Raw genomic sequence first — 14,492 nt, 5'->3', positions numbered from 1 at the left:
GGTTGAGAATTGTTCTCTCTCTCTCACACGAAACTGTGCGCTCGGCTTCTTCCCCCCTTCCCACCCCAAATGCTTGGGAAACTGTGCACTGTTTTTGTTGGTTTTCAAGCTGCCTCTTCCCCCCCCCACACACACACAGTTTAACAGTAGTAGGAGGTCAAGAGAAAGAGGGTGAGAGAGAGAGAAGAGTAAGTTGGTGAGAGAGAGAGAAAAGAGAAAGAGGGTGTTGGTTTTATATTTTTATTATCGTCTAATATTTTGAAAGCTGAATTTCTAATAAAATGTGCATCTATAGGAGATAATGCCTGGGAATGTGTTCCCCCCCCCCACAGTTTAACAGTGGTGTGACGTCAAGAGAAAGAGGGTGAGAGAGAGGGAAGAGTAAGTGGGTGAGAGAGAGAAAGAGAGAGAAAAAAAAGAAAGACGGTGTTGGTTTTGTGAAAAAAGTTGTTATTTACAATTGTTCGCATTCTTGGCCTTTTGGTCAAGATCAAAGTGTAGTATCTGTTCTTCAGATGCTGCACTTCTATTTCTTGTTCTCTTTCGGTGGAGGAGAAATCCTCCACGACTGAGACAATTTTTATTTTTGTACCTTTTCTCCACGTTAAAAAACGACCCTGGTGTCTAACTCTGTCCCGTGGGGAGGCATAGTAAATAGGTACAATTGTTCGCCATTAGTGGATGTTGACGTCACGTCACGTGACATGACTAAGCGTTTTTTTTTTTTAGTATGAATAACATTTTTTGTTTTAATTATAAAGTCTACACTTAATTTTATAGAAAATGATGTATATATAATAGAAAAAAAAAATTACTGGTTTTGTTGGATTCAAGTGGATCCCCCCCTCCAGTTTAAGAGATAGCAGGTCACGTGGTAATATACAAAATGGCTAGCGTAAATATAAAGATCGGTTTTTTTATCGACGAATATTTTGAAAGCTGAATTTTTTTTTATTCCTGTACATTTTTTCCTGATATTTTTCGTTAAAACTCTTGTATAAATACTATTTTTAACCAGTTAAATACGTTGGAGACATTGTCATGGAGTTTAATAATCTCTAGAACAAAGCAGAAGAGAAATTACAAAAGTATCGGTAAAACAAAGTGTTTGTTTACATTTGTTCGCCATTACTGGATGTTGACGTCACGTCACGTGACATGACTAAGCGTTTTTGGATTATGTAATATTAACATTAAAATGACAGGTTTTTTGGGGGGCCCCCCCCTAGGAGAGAAATGATCAGTTCACCCCCTTTTAATGGTCCGTTTGGTGTGGAATTTCGATATTTGTCATGCGGGTGATCAAGGTTCAATATGATACATAATTTGTCAACTTTGGTTGTGTCTGTCAAAAGTTTGAGCTGACGTCACGTCACGTGACACGTATTGAATAACGTTAAAATGACAGGTTTTTTTGGGGGCCCCCCTAGGAGAAAAACGATCAGTTCACCCCTTTCTACTGGTCCGTTTGACGTGAAATTTCGATATTTGTCATCCGGGTGATCAAGGTGCAATATGATACCAAATTTGTCAACTCTGGTTCCGTCTTTCAAAAGTTTTAGCGTTACAAACAAACATACATACATACATACATACATACACACCGATTTTTGCCTTTTATATATATAGACTAGCAGGGCTACCCGGCGTTGCTCGGGACCGTATAAACAATGAAAAAACAAAAGCAGATATTGAACATATGTTTGATTCTTAGGGGAGAGGAATCTTTCATCTCTATGTATTATTTGTTTTATCTACCCTAGGACTGATATTGTTCATGTTTTATCCCTAGCATAGGTAATTTACAGCATGTATATGAAATTGTTTTACCTTAGGGAGAAGAGAACAGGTAATATACAACATAATGTGTCTATATTACATCCCTGGCAACGCCTAGAAACCAGCTAGAACATGTATTTCAGTCAATCTTTATTATATCCTGGGCTATGCCGGGAAACCAGCTAATCTCTTTTTAGTGACTTGACCACCAAAATACCTCCCTAAGTGTGTCCTTTCTTTTGAACTTATTAGATATAGGTATCTAGAAATGTGTGTGAAATTTTGTTGAATGCATTGTTCACTATGATTTTCTTATTGTTCTACACAATATCAACTGTAGCGAAATAACACAGTAAACTTAGTGTAGTGTTAGAATAAAGAGCAAAGGAAAAAATTAGAATCATATTTTGTAATTGCAAATCTAAATTTGCTAGCATGTACCAGTATTTGCCAGGTTGTGGAAATTTGGAACTTATAACATATGTAGTGGCCTTTTCCTAGATACCTATTGCTAAAAATTATACTTTCATTTTGTTAGAAAAATCTCTCTTCAGATGCCCTGCATCATTCAAAATAAAAACAAATATTTTTATAATTGTTTCAGTATATTGCTACACAATGTGAAAGTTTTTAACGTTTGTAAAAAAAATCATGAATGTGCTTATATTGCAAAAAAGAAAATATCAGTGCACAGTATTGAAAGTGTTTGAGATTCAAAAGTCTGTAACATTTCTACTAACTTCATAAGATGTCATGTGAGAAACTGAATTGAATATCAAGACATTATCTGAAGCGTTTTTATTTTGGTGTAACATATGTGTTTACAGTGAACCTTAACTTTTAATAAACAGATTGGTATGCAATGACATAGGCTAAGAATCTTTAAAATATATATAAATTGGAAAAATGTGTGAACAAATGAAAAAAAAATGATCCGCTCCACTTGATGACATCAAGCACAGTAATATTTTAGTGAAGAAAATATGAAATTGATGTTCAGTGATTAGTTTGGATGAATGAGAAAATGTAATTGTTTGATGCATAAAAATAACTCAGTTGCTGTATTTGATATTAAGCAGCAAAATATAGTGATTTGAATATTTGGGAAAACATCAAACCAGATTATGTAAAAAGAAAAAAAAAAGATGAAATTAGAAAATATATATTTTATGTTTATGAGTTCTGCCAATCAAAATTTTGTGGCAGAAATTGGGTGATTACCATGCAATTTTATTTTGGTAAAATTCTTAAATTATTAGAATGTTTATTATAATTTCTAATTAGTGACTTGTTATAATCAAAATCCGCCCTAAAGAGTGTCCTTTCTTTTATTAGGTATCAGAGTAGGTATCAAGATTTCTACTTCTATACAAATGTGATATTTCAGATCTGTACATAAAAAATTTGTTGAATATATAGGTTGAGAATTGTTCTGTGTCGCTCTCTCTCACACACACACGCATTCTCACTTTTATAGATATAATAGATAGATTACTCTAGATATATTTCCATATGTCTGAATACCCTATATACAAATTTTCAAATCTGTAGATAAAAAAATTTGTTGAGTATATAGGTTGAAAATTGTTCTCTCTCTCTCACACACACATTCTCAATTTTAGAGATATAATAGATAGATTATGCTAGATATATTTCCATATGTCTGAATACCCTATATACAAATTTTCTAATCTGTAGATCAAATATTTGTTGAATATATAGGTTGAAAATTGTTCTTACTCTCTCTCTCTCTCTCTCTGGCTACCTCACACACACATTCTAACTTTTATAGATATAATAGATAGATTATGCTAGATATATTTCCATATGTGTGAATACCCTATATACAAATTTTCTAATTTGTAGATAAAAAATTTGTAGAGTGCATAGGTTGAGAATTGTTCTCTCTATCTCTCACACACACACATTCTAACTTTTAAAGATATAATAGATTATGCTAGATATATTTCGATATTTCTGAATACCCTATATATAAAAATTTGTTGAATGTATAGGTTGAGAACTGTTCTCTCTCTCTCTCTCTCTCTCGCTCACACACACACACATTCTCACTTTTATAGATATAATAGAAAGATTATCCTAGATATATTTCTATTTGTATGAATACTCTATATACACATTTTAAAATCTGTAGATAAAGAATTTGTTGAGTATATGGGTTGAGAATTGTTCTCTCTCTCTCTCTCTCTCTCTCTCACACACACACACACATTCTCACTTTTATAGATATAATAGATTATGCTAGATATATTTCCATATGTCTGAATACCCTATATACAAATTTTCAAATCTGTAGATAAAAAATTTTTTGAGTATATAGGTTGAGAATTGTTCTCTCTCTCTCTATCACACACATTCTCACTTTTATAGATATAATAGACAGATTATGCCAGATATATTAAAATATGTCTGAATGCCCAATATACAAATTTTGAAATCTGTAGATAAAAAATTTGTTGTATACATAGGTTGACAATTGTCCTCTCTCTCACACACACACACATTCTCACTTTTATACATATAATAGATAGATTATGCTAGATATATTTCTATATGTCTGAACACCCTATATACAAATGTTCAAATCTGTGGATAAAAAATTTGTTGAATGTATAGGTTGAGAATTTTTATCTCTCTCTTTTTCTCTCTCTCTCTCTCGCTATCTCACACACACGCATTCTCACTTTTATAGATAAAATAGATAGATTATGCTAGATATATTTCCATATGTCTGAATACCCTATATACAAAGTTTCAAATCTGTAGATAAAAAATTTGTTGAATATATAGGTTTAGAATTGTTCTCTCTCTCTCTCTCTCTCACACACACATTCTAACTTTTGTAGTTATAATAGATAGATTATGCTAGATATATTTCCATATGTCTGAATACCCTATATACAAATTTTCTAAACTGTAGGTAAAAAATTTGTTGAGTATGTAGGTTAAGAATTGTTCTCTCTCTCTCTCACACACACACACACACACAAGTTCTCACTTTTATAGATATAATAGATAGATTATGCTAGATATATTTCTATATGTCTGCCTACCCTATATACAAATTTCCAAATCTGTGCCCAAAAATGTGTGGAATATATAGGTTGAGAATTGTTCTCTCTCTCTCTCTCTCACACATATTCTCACTTTTATAGGTTATATAGGTTGAGAATTTTTTGCTCTTTCCATCACTCACATTCACACTTTTATAGATATAATACATAGATTATGCCAGATATATTTACATATGTCTGAATACCCAATATACACATTTTCAAATCTGTAGATAAAAAATTAGTTGAATATATAGGTTGAGAATTGTTCTCTCTCTCTCTCTTTCTCTCTCTCTCACACACACATTCTCACTTTTATAGATATAATAGATAGATTATGCTAGATATATTTCCATACGTCTGAATACCCTATATCCAAATTTTCTAATATGTAGATAAAAAATTTGTTGAATATATAGGGTGAGAATTTTCCTTCCTCTCTTTCTCTCTCTCTCTTTCTCACACACACACAAGCTGAAAATTGTTCTCTCTCTCTCTCTGACTCTCTCTCTCTCTCACACACACACACATGGTCATTTTATAGATATAATAGATAGGTTATGCTAGATATATTTCTATATGTCTGAATACCCTATATACAAATTTTTAAATCTGTAGATAAAAAATTTGTTGAGTATATAGGTTGAGAATTGTTCTTTCTCTCTCTCTCACACACACATTCTCACTTTTATAGATATAATAGATTATGCTAGATATATTTCCAAATGTCTGAATACCCTATATACAAATTTTCAAATCTGTAAAGATAGAATTTGTTGAATATATAGGTTGAGAATTGTTCTCTCTCTCTCTCTTTCACACACATTCTCACTTTTATGGATATAATAGATAGATTATGCTAGATATATTTCCTTATGTCTGAATACCCTATATACAAATTATCAAATCTGTAGATACAAAATTTGTTGAGTATATAGGTTGAGAATTGTTCTCTCTCTCTCTCTCTCTCTCTCTCTCTCACTCACTCACTCACTCACTCACACACACACACATTCTACCTTTTATAGATATAATAGATTATGCTAGATATATTTCCATATGTCTGAATACCCTGTATACAAATTTTCAGATCTGTACATAAAAATTAGTTGAATATATAGGTTGAGAATTGTTCTCTCTCTCTCTCTTCTCTCTCTCTCTTTCACACACATTCTCACTTTTCTAGATATAATAGATAGATTATGCTAGATATATTTCCATATGTCTGAATACCCTATATACAAATTTTCTAATCGGTAGATAAAAAATTTGTTGAATATATAGGGTGAGAATTGTACTTACTCTCTCTCTCTCTCTCTCTCTCTCTCACGCACACATTCTCACTTTTATGGATATAATAGATAGATTATGCTGGATATATTTCCATATGTCTGAATACCCTATATACAAATGGTCAAATCTGTAGATAACAAATTTATTGAATAGATAGGTTGAGAATTGTTCTCTCTCTCTCTCTCGCAACCTTACACACACAACCACACGCAAACATTCTGACTTTTATAGATATAATAGATCGATTATGCTAGATATATTTCCATATGTCTGAATACCCAATATACAAATTTTCAAATCTGTAGGTAAAAAATTTGTTGAATATATAGGTTGAGAATTGTTCTCTCTCTCTCACACACTCACATTCTCACTTTTATAGATATAATGTATAGATTATGCTAGATATATTTCTATATGTCTGAATACCCTATATACAAAGTTTAAAATCCGTAGATAAAAATACGTTGAGTATATAGGTTGAGAATTGTTCTCTCTCTCTCTTACGCACACACACACACACACACACACAAACACACACACATTTTCACTTTTATAGATATAATAGATAGATTATGCTAGATATATTTCCATATGTCTGAATACCCTATATACAAATTTTCAAATCTGTAGATAAAAAATGTATTGAATATATAGGTTGAGAATTGTTGTCTCTCTCTCTCTCTCTCTCTCTCTCTCTCTGGCTACCTCACACACACACACATTTTCACTTTTATAGATATAATAGATAGATTATGCTAGATATATTTCCATATGTCTGAATACCCTATATACAAACTTTCAAATCTGTAGATAAAAAATTTGTTGAGTATATAGGTTGAGAATTGTTCTCTCTCTCTCACACGAAACTGTGCGCTCGGCTTCTTCCCCCCCTTCCCACCCCAAATGCTTGGGAAACTGTGCACTGTTTTTGTTGGTTTTCAAGCTGCCTCTTCCCCCCCCCCCACACACAGTTTAACAGTAGTAGGAGGTCAAGAGAAAGAGGGTGAGAGAGAGAGAAGAGTAAGTTGGTGAGAGAGAGAGAAAAGAGAAAGAGGGTGTTGGTTTTATATTTTTATTATCGGTGCATCTGTAGGAGATAATGCCTGGGAATGTGTTCCTCCCCCCCACAGTTTAACAGTGGTGTGACGTCAAGAGAAAGAGGGTGAGAGAGAGGGAAGAGTAAGTGGGTGAGAGAGAGAAAGAGAGAGAAAAAAAAAGAAAGACGGTGTTGGTTTTGTGAAAAAAGTTGGTATTTACAATTGTTCGCATTCTTGGCCTTTTGGTCAAGATCAAAGTGTAGTATCTGTTCTTCAGATGCTGCACTTCTATTTCTTGTTCTCTTTCGGTGGAGGAGAAATCCTCCACGACTGAGACAATTTTTATTTTTGTACCTTTTCTCCACGTTAAAAAACGACCCTGGTGTCTAACTCTGTCCCGTGGGGAGGCATAGTAAATAGGTACAATTGTTCGCCATTAGTGGATGTTGACGTCACGTCACGTGACATGACTAAGCGTTATTTTTTTTTAGTATGAATAACATTTTTTGTTTTAATTATAAAGTCTACACTTAATTTTATAGAAAATGATGTATATATAATAGAAAAAAAAAATTACTGGTTTTGTTGGATTCAAGTGGATCCCCCCCCTAGAGTTTAAGAGATAGCAGGTCACGTGGTAATATACAAAATGGCTAGCGTAAATATAAAGATCGGTTTTTTTATCGACGAATATTTTGAAAGCTGAATTTTTTTTTATTCCTGTACATTTTTTCCTGATATTTTTCGTTAAAACTCTTGTATAAATACTATTTTTAACCAGTTAAATACGTTGGAGACATTGTCATGGAGTTTAATAATCTCTAGAACAAAGCAGAAGAGAAATTACAAAAGTATCGGTAAAACAAAGTGTTTGTTTACATTTGTTCGCCATTACTGGATGTTGACGTCACGTCACGTGACATGACTAAGCGTTTTTGGATTATGTAATATTAACATTAAAATGACAGGTTTTTTGGGGGGCCCCCCTAGGAGAGAAATGATCAGTTCACCCCCTTTTAATGGTCCGTTTGGTGTGGAATTTCGATATTTGTCATGCGGGTGATCAAGGTTCAATATGATACATAATTTGTCAACTTTGGTTGTGTCTGTCAAAAGTTTGAGCTGACGTCACGTCACGTGACACGTATTGAATAACGTTAAAATGACAGGTTTTTTTGGAGGCCCCCCTAGGAGAAAAACGATCAGTTGACCCCTTTCTACTGGTCCGTTTGACGTGAAATTTCGATATTTGTCATCCGGGTGATCAAGGTGCAATATGATACCAAATTTGTCAACTCTGGTTCCGTCTTTCAAAAGTTTTAGCGTTACAAACAAACATACATACATACATACATACATACATACATACACACCGATTTTTGCCTTTTATATATATAGATGATTATTGAAAAATATAAGATTAAAGAGGTGACTTCATTTGCATATTACATAAGGAAAATCGACTTTATTAAATAGCGGTGTATTAGTTATTGTTTATAGTGAGAGAATTATTTTAAGTGTTTTATTTAACTTTGTTATTTAAATTTGATTTATATTGGTAACATGTTTATTTTACCGACATCGATTTTTTTATGAATCGGTTTGAGTTAGTTCCCTTAGGCACGAACGGTGTTCTTTTTTTTTCGGCGGATATTAAAACTAAAAACTTTCAAGCATTATTTGTGGAATTAGTTTAAATAAAATAGTTTCCGTGATTTCGCAATTAACGCTGTGGTCCAGTGAATTTTTATTTTAAAATAAACAAACAATTCAATTCAACTGCAATTCTTTATTTAAAACAAAAAAAAAAACTTTCATTTACGTTTTTGTACCGTTTTTTTTTTTTTCACATTTTTTTGACATCGTAACTAATTTTCTTTTCTTTTAATAACGCAATAAGTCATAACTCATCATTTTTATAACATAAACATTCGGTTAACACAAATTTTACTTTCGTGTTTTTGAAACTGAATTATTTACAGTTTGTTTTCGTTGCAACAGACCGTAAAGCAAATCTTTCTAGACTGAGGTAGTATAAAAGAAATTCGCTTAAACACGAATATAGTCATAAAAAGGTGCTCAATATCCGGAGAATAACTTCTCTTCGTATCCCTTCTGCCAAAATATCTGGTGGAGAGTTTGTCACATACTTCTTTTTTCGGGGGGGGGGGTTACATTTTCGTGTTTTCATTCGTTCTTTTATTTTTTTAAATTTTTGTTGGGGTAACGATGGAGTTGACATATAATAATGAAAAAACTACTCAATATCCTTAGTATAGCAGGTGTGGCCAAACCGAACTTCATCTCGACCCTGACAACGCTGGGTATCCATGCTAGTATATATATATAGGTACATTATTTGCCCCCAAACACACATACACATAGATATCTATACTCCTATAACTTTTTTGTGTTTTTGTGTATTGATATTCATATTAAAATCCCTTTTTCCTATTTATTTAGGTATTTATTTGCTTCCCCATGAAAGCAAATGTGACACAAGGTCGTTTTTAATGTGGTGAGAAAACCAGCTACACTAAAAGAAGGACAAAAAGGGGGCACTTAGGTAGTATAAAAAATAGTAATCGTCTCAGTATGAAGCGTTTCCCCACATTGGCAAAGGACCAATTAACTTAAGTGAAGCATCAGAACAGATACTCTTTGGCACGAAGGCCAAGAAAGAAAAAAAGAAAACCTTTTTTTTTTATTTATTTAGAAAGAAAATACAACTTTGTTATATATGGGTCGTGGAATTGTATTCATCTGCAAAAGATCTAGCTTATTTGCATATTCTTTTAAACATTCATTTTAATTAATTCGCTATTAGTTTTTTCGGTTTTCTTATGGGGAGATCATTTTTAGTTAACTATTAACTGTAATGATATTTATGCAGACATTCTACATGATTTATACTTAAGTAATATTTGCGTAAAAACGTTATAGTAAACACCAAACCTTTTCTATATATATTTATGTATGCGTATATATATATGTTGCAGCAAACATGTCTTAATATCTTAGGCATTAACGTCAAAGGAAAAAGTAAATCGTAAGCTAAATGTTTTGGTTTCGATTCTCGGTGGTAGTCCACGAGTCATTTAAAAAGAGGAACTTTTTAAATCATTACTATATAAGATGATAATAAATACGAAATCTGTATTAATAAAAATACGCTTAAATATGATATTTTAATTTGTCCAGATTTCGTATATATTATAATAGAGTCGTGATTTCAGTTTCGGTGTGATAGAGTTTGAAAAAAAAAATGATTGGATTTTTTATGGGCCGTTCTTTTATGGGTGTTTAGCCGGTTAAAATAGATTTTAAGGGGTAAAAATTGGTTCAAAATTGAAAAAAAAATCGTTATACATTTTGTACATTCACCTTAGTTTATTTTTAATAAATAAATTAAAAATAAACTAAGATTTCAGCTGATGGCACCTAAACTTTTTTATTTTATTTTTGAAATCACGATTCTATAAAAATATATAAGAAATATGGAAGAATTAAAATATCATATTTAAGCGTATTTTGCGACCAGGCAAAGCCGGGTGCCCCCCTGCTAGTCTAATATATAAAAGGCTGTCTGTCTGTCTCAATATTTTCAAACTTTATCTCTCCCTAAACTAAAAGTCGCAGAGCTGTGCTGGGGGCCTAAAATAGTTGGATTTCTCATGTACCGTTCTTTTATGGGCCTTTAGCTGGTTAAAATAGATTTTAAGGGGTCAAAAAGGGTCAAAATTGAAAAAAAGGTTATACATTTTGTATATTAATCTAAGTTTATTTTTAATCAGTTAATATGCGTGTCACGTTGGTACATTGGTAACGCCACCAGCTTTAAATGCTGCAGTTTTGCTTTCGGTTTCGATTCCAGCTGATAGCACACAAATACTTTTTTTACTTTTGAAATCCCGACTCTATAATAATATATACGAAATCTGGACGAATTAAAATATCATATTTAAGCGTATTTTACAACCGGGAAAATTCAGCGCCGCCCCCTCCTCTGCTAGTAATATATATATATATATATATATATATATATATATATATATATATATATATATATATATATATATAAAATGGTAATTAGTGAATATCTGAAGAGAGTGCTCAATACTATTGCAGAGCAAATACATACATTTTTATTACCGTTTTATCTGCTTACTGACACATGTTTCGATTACCGAATCGTATTAACGATCTGACAATTTCATCAGATTTTACAGAAATAATTATTATGACTATATGATTATATTATGAAATAATTATTTCTGTAAAGTCTGATGAAATTGTCGGATCATTGATACGATTTGATAATCGAAACATGTGTAGCTAAGCAGATAAAATAACTAAGCAGATAAAACGGTATATATATATATATATATATATATATATATATATATATATATATATATATATATATATAACCATTCACAGACAACGTTAACTTCGTATAAAGACTTCTCAGTGTGGCTAGCCGTAAGGATTGTTTATAGCTGAAATTTAAAATTCAGTGCTAGTACAAAAGTCAACGTTCTCGCCCGACAAGACGACTTGTCACTCTCTCTCTCTCTCACACACGCACACAAACACGCACGCACGCACGCTAAACATGATCTTTATTCCACTGTTGAAAATTCATTGGACGATTTTGATTTTATAAAATATCCCAAATTTAATCTTTAATCTCTGAAATCTAAATAAAAAAATAAATTTAGGGCACCTTACTTAATTAATATCTGATGAAAATTGAATTCTAATTTTAAATATTTGAATTTTCACATGGACATTTGTGCGTTTCAGCAATTGACAAGGCTAATATGTCGGTTTGCCTTGAACTCCACACTGGACCCTTCCAACCACTCCCTGCCTGACTTTCCTTTGCGGACAGACGTCACGCTAGAGGATCTAAAAATCACCCCTGCTCAGGTACACGCTATCATAAAAAACCTTGACACTTCAAAAGCATGTGGACCTGATCTCATCTCAACCGAAGTAGCTCCAGTTCTTTCCAAACTCTACAACAAATGCCTTAATGAATCATGCTTTCCGGGCTGTTGGAAAACTGCTTCTGTGGTACCAGTATTCAAGAATTCTGGCGAAAGAACTAACCCATCAAATTATCGCCCCATTAGCCTCCTCCCACTTTTCTTCAAAATATTTAAGACCATAATTAACCATGCTCTAGTTCGGCACCTCACAGATGCTAAACTTCTGACTGACAAACAATATGGATTTAGACAAGCCCGTTTCACAGCTGACATCCTCACTGTAATCTCTGAACGTATATACCATTCACTGGACAAAGCAGGAGAGGGCAGATCGGTAGCTCTAGATATATCTAAGGCTTTTGACAGGTTATGGCGCAAGGGTCTCCTCAGGAAAATTAAATCATACGGTATCACTGGTAGCATACTTAACATAATTAAATCCTTCTAAGATAAGAGAAAAATCCAGGTTGTCCTTGACGGTCGTACATCTAAACAGTGTGATATAAATGCGGGAGTCTATCCTTGGACCTCTATTGTTCCTAATATTTATTAATGACCTCCCCGACAAAACTGCCTCCGAGATTGGTATATATGATGATGACACCACACTCTAAAACAGGCATGTCAGGAAAACAAATGAACACATATCTAAAGAAATGGCAAAAACACTAGAGGATGACCTCCAACCTGTAGTGGAATGGGGACAAAAATGGATGGTCACATTCAATGCTGCCAAGACTAAACTAGTTTCCTTCAATAATTACAAGAAACCTTCTCTGCCACTAATAGCAATGGCCAGTGACTCCCTGTCTGAGAGTGCATCTTTCAAATTGCTTGTCCTAACGTTCACAGGAAACATGAGTTGGAACAATTATATTGAAAACATTGCCAGGGCCGCTGTGAAAAAGGTAGGCTCTCTCTACCGTGTTAGAAAACTGCTGACACCTGAAAGTATCCTGTACCTCTATAAGGCCATCATTCGCCCATGTATGGTCATTGTTGTCATATTTGGGCTGGTGCATCTGCTGCTAGTCACTCGCTCTAGGTTCAAAAGAGAGTCGCCTATCTGATAGGCCTTGAACTGGCATCTAAGCTTCAGCCTCTGTCCCATCGACGAAACATTGCATCCCTCTGCCTGTTCTACAAGTATTTTAATGGTGAATGCTCTGACGAACTGCAGACACTTGTGCCCCCACGACGTAGACACCCTCGACAAATCCGACAGGCAGCTAAATCCCACCCCACACAATAGAGATCCCTAGATGTAAAAGATCTGTCTACTCCAGTAGTTTCTCCCACAGAACCGCGAGACTCTGGAATTCCATTTCAGGTCCCTGCTTCCCCAACTGTATTGACATGCAGAAGTTCAAGTGTAACATGAACCGATATCTTGCTGCCTAAATGCCAACATAGTGCCCCAGCCGTTGCTGCCCCTGACAGTAGCCCCCTACACCAAAGTTGTGCCTTGTTTGGGGTGAAAATGTAAAAAAAAAAAAAATAAATTAACTAAACTTAGATTTGGCCAATATTTTATTACTTGACGTCTATTATTAAAATTTCACAAAAACTGGAGCTATCTTTCATCATTTTTTTCTTTGAACGAAAACTAAATTAAACTAAATATAGTCATCATTACGACGTATTCTACCTAGAAACTCTGTTTCAGAATTCACAATATATATATATATATATATATATATATATATATATATATATATATATATATATATATATATATATATATATAGGGTGTCCATAAAGCCCGTGTGCACTTTAAAAAATTTATAACTTTATTTGTATTTGCAATAGAAATAATCTGTAAAATGGATTTAAAAGAAGTAACTCTATATTTTACAAGCTTTTATTGAAATTTTATTTAACTTTCCACATGCCCTCCATCATTAGCAATACAAAGGGTAATACGATTTTGCAGTTCACGAAAACATTTGCCAAATGATTTATAGTAATACCTGAAATCACATTAGTTATTCTAGCTTTCAAATCTTCCAATGAACTAGGTTTGGTTGCATACACAATTGTTTTCACATGTCCCCATAAAAAAATCTAATGGAGTCAAATCTGGCGAACGTGGAGGCCAATGAAATGGTCCATCCCTTCCGATCCATCTGTTAGGAAATTCCTGATTTAGAAACTGTCTAACACGCCGAGCAAAGTGAAAAGGAGCTCCATCTTGTTGAAACAGTGTATCATCTTTCAAGTTTAATTGTTCAAGTTGCGGAATAAAGTAATTCTGCAACATATCTAAGTAGCTGTCACTGTTAATAACACGATCTTCAAAAAAATATGGCCCTATG

General features: G+C 33.3%; 1 protein-coding gene and 2 pseudogenes across 1 annotated transcript in view; all 3 read left to right on the top strand.

Annotated features, from left to right (window-relative positions):
* The window catches only part of LOC145289926 (prostaglandin E2 receptor EP4 subtype-like), a 154,451-nt gene that overhangs the window by 41,345 nt on the left and 98,614 nt on the right, over nt 1-14,492 (top strand). The window lies entirely within an intron of this gene.
* On the top strand, nt 464-597 carry LOC145242789 (U2 spliceosomal RNA; annotated as a pseudogene).
* Nucleotides 7,409-7,542, top strand: LOC145242784 (U2 spliceosomal RNA; annotated as a pseudogene).

The sequence above is a fragment of the Euprymna scolopes genome, chromosome 2 (genome assembly GCF_053919585.1).
Source record: "Euprymna scolopes isolate OS-2025 chromosome 2, ASM5391958v1, whole genome shotgun sequence".
NCBI lineage: Eukaryota > Metazoa > Mollusca > Cephalopoda > Sepiida > Sepiolidae > Euprymna > Euprymna scolopes.
This window is presented reverse-complemented; position numbering and strand designations above follow the sequence as displayed.